Genomic DNA, 3,991 nt, shown 5'->3' with positions numbered 1-3,991 from the left:
GGGCTTTCGGGCACTCTTGCCCCCCTTGCTCCTTGTTGGGATGGACACCCCTTGGGCCCTGAGTATCGTTTCCTTAAGGAACAACCACTTCAGGAATGGTTTGGTCAGGGATGATTCTACCTTGAGCAGGGAGCTGGGCTAGATGACCTTGTGAGGTTCCATCCAGCCCTACTTTCCTGTCATTCCTGTGAAAGTCCTGATTCTTTTCAATATGTGCTCCTAGGCTCCTCCCTAGGTTGCTTCTGGGGCTTTATGGCTAAAGGGAAGCAAAACTCAGGGACATCCGAACCTCAAGCCTCTGGGCTTGGGCCTGCAAGTAGGATGCCTGCCAAAGGATTTGGAAACACCTGAAGCCCCAGACGGGGGTGGAGAATTTTTGCCAGTAGTAGGGCCACTTACGGTTCTGGACTGACTCTCGGGTTTGGAATTTGCTTTGGCTAATTTGGCTTGGAATATGGAAAATTTAAAATAAAAAAAATTAAAAAACACATGCTCGAGTAATAATAATGAACAACGATTTAATGGTGTTGCTATGGTTTAAAGAGCTTCTCTTATCCACTAAATAAGGTGTTTGGGCACTGCACAGACAATTAACAAATAAAGTGCAATAATAATAATTAAAAAGAGTCCATAATATTTACGCAAAATAAAACACAAATGAGAAAAATGCCATAACTTCGTGCAGGGCCCTGTCCTACTCCTCTAAAGTTTTGATTTGTTTTCCAATGAGAGTAGGATAGGGTCCTAAGTAAGGCTATTTTTGTGTGCACACTTTATAGGGTGAGTTGGTAGCAACTCCAGATACTTACTGGCAGGATGCCAAAAAATACTATTATAAAAGATTCTTGAGACCCTTTATGAGAAACAGTAACCACTCCCTTATTTGGAACAAGTCACTGAAATCTGGTGGGAATAATGCTGTAAGGGGCTGGAGACATGTTATTTTTTTCTCCCTAAAATCCATGCAGGTTTAGCTGTTCAACTGTTAAAAATTACCATTTCCTTCCTTTCACTTGGGTTCCTCCTGGCAGCCTTCCAGGACAATTACCAAGCACTAAGTTCTAAAGAGACGTGTTTATCACAACAATGGTACAGACACATGCACTATTGTGAGACCACCTGGGAACCGCCAGGGCAGCTGTCTTGGTGGCAACAGCGTGCGCACGCGTGTTTGTGTGTGTATATAAAAATCCAGGTTTGTTCCTTTCCTTTTGACTGCTCCTGAGACCAAGCAAATGGCTCTAACAACCCATCTTTCACTCGACAGGTAACTCAGAGGGCAGAAGCTCCCCACCTCCTGAGGATGATGGGGAGAGAGGTCTAGGCTAGGCACCTGTCAACTGCCCTGTGGCCCATTTTCCCCAGTCCTAGCCAATGGTTCTTGGGATAGCAGCTTTCTTTTGCCAGCTACTGTATCTTAGGTCTAGGATTTTGTTCTGCAGAAGTGAAGGCTTCGAGTTCAAACACTGTCTATGATAGATAATTGGGGGCTGCAACAGTTGTACAAAATACATTCTTTTTATCTTTTTTCTTTAAAAAATTGTAAGGAATTACAAACAAGTACCCCTACATTAAAGTGATGTTATTAAGGTTGCAAAGTCAAGCATTTAAGTGACAAATGCAAGATTTACAGTTGCACAAGCAACTTCAATTAACCCCCAGGTATGACAATGGCACAGTCTTCAGTTAAATGACCACATACTATATTTTACCCACAGGATCCAGCCTCATTCAATACACAAGTTGGGCACCCAACAGGGTATAGCACTAATTATATAAACAGACACAAAGCTTGGCAGGGGGGGCATTCTACAACATTTTCATCCCCTGCCCCTTATGTTGGGGGCAGCCATTGGCTGATTCAGCCCCTCCTGCAAGTTAAGCAGCTGCTCTGACAGATACTCACAATAGATTGCTTGCAAACAGCCTACAGACCAAAAATTATTTGCAGGAATTAGATGAATAATTTGAAATAGCAAATAGATTCAAGACAATCACAATGTACTCATGCATAATTCATAAATAGAAAAAAATTATATGCAGCCACTGACTGCTTCTTTCACTTGGAATTGTTCATTTAGGGCAAGATCCAAAATTCGTTGAAATCAGAGTTGTTTCACTGATTTCAATGGATTGTTTTGGATCAGGCCCTTAGGTCTAACATTGTTCCATTTAGCTCTTAATGCATTTTATTTTCACATATCATACTCACGTCACACTCACACTCACTGGATCCCATTCATATTACTCATATGAACTCAGTAAGGCTACTCAGATAAGTAAGATTTAAAGGATTGGGCCCCTATTCTGCTTTTTGATTTTACAACCATTATCACAAAAGTCTGCACAACTGTCACCTTCAAACAAAGAGGCTGACTCTGGCTCCTCTGAAGAAAATGTCTCTGGGTGGCTTTTGCTCTCTGGAATTAATTAGATAAGTGAGTGTAGCTTTATTTCAGTGAAGGAGTCAGCAGATAATGTAATATTTTGTGACATAAAAGGAAAAGTACATTCTAAAGAGGGACCTTGCTGTCTTGTACTTTGCTGTAAATATTGCAAGGTTGCAATACCAGAGATCAAATACAGTCAAGAATAAAAAAGGTTGGATGTACAATCTCATCTAAGGATACAATATAGAATTTGTATCTTTCTTGATGAGCTGTTCTTTTAAAATATTTATATATCAGTTGAGCTGTGTTTGACTGAACTAAAAAACACCTAATATAGAAAACTAAACCATTTGTACTTAGCACATTTCAAATCTTTATGTTTGATTTATAAAACAAGATATTTCCTCTTTGCTTTTGATTTTTGATATCAGTATAAATTAACATTTAAACAGGCTTGCCAAGCATGAGTTCACTTTACTGCAGACTGCTTCAAATTTCAATTTAAAGAATGCAGGTAAGATTCCAGAGCAGGCAGTCTAAGGATTAAAGCAGAGACTGATATCAGGACACATGGGGGCTATTCCTGGCTTTATTTGTATTTTGTTCAAAGTCCTTTAGAGTTAAGGGGACTCTTTCCATGCACTTGATTGGTTTTGGATTCTCAATATTTTGTTATATCTTTTAGGTACTTATTTGCTCTCTGCTTCAGTTTACCATCTTCATAATAGGTATTAGAAGACATTAACTTTTCTTTTATTCATAGATTTTAAGGTCAGAACAAACTATTAAATTGACTAGTTTGACATATCATAGGCCAGAGACTCACCCAGTCACTCATGCACTAAATCCAGTGGTTGACTAAAACCTATTTTCCAAAGGTATCCAATCCTGGTACGAAGACATCCAAAGATGGAGAATAACCTACCTCCCTTGGTAGTTTATTTCAGTGACTAATTACCTTCACTATTGAAAATGTGTGCCATATTTCTACGTATATTTGTTGGCTTTAGCTTCCAGCCATTGGTTCTTGTTATGCCTTTTTCCACTAGATTAAAAAGCCCTGCGGTATCTGGGATTTTCTCCCCATGAATGTACTTATACAGCATGATCCACTCACATTTTAATCTTCTGTTTAGTAAGCTACGTAGACTGAGCTCCTTAAGGGAGGCAGTGTTTCCAGCCCCTGAATTATTTTAGGGGCTCCCTTCCTTTGCTGAGGTGACCAACGACATCTGTTGATGCAACACCCAGGAAAAATTAGAGCTAGCCAAGCCCTGCAGAAAGATTGTTTGTGAAAATGTATTTACATCCCAAGCAGCTTTGATGTTCAGTCATGTACATACCCCTTATTGTTCACTAATCACCAAGCAGTCTTTGGATCAGGATTTTGCTCAGATATAATGCTTGCCTTATGTATGTGAACAGTGCACAAACAAGCTGATTCCCTATTCATTATTTTTGATTTTTTATTCCTCCTACCATTTACAAAGTTTCATTCAACTAACAAGGAAGTGTAAACAACCCTAAGCCTGATTCTTTAGCTATCCAACTCAATAGGAATCTATCCATTGGATCCAGTAGGTTTTGGATCAGGATTCTAA

The sequence above is a fragment of the Gavialis gangeticus genome, unplaced genomic scaffold (genome assembly GCF_001723915.1).
Source record: "Gavialis gangeticus isolate Ggan-Ray unplaced genomic scaffold, GavGan_comp1, whole genome shotgun sequence".
Taxonomy (NCBI): Eukaryota; Metazoa; Chordata; order Crocodylia; family Gavialidae; genus Gavialis; species Gavialis gangeticus.
Note: the sequence above shows the minus strand (reverse complement) of the source record.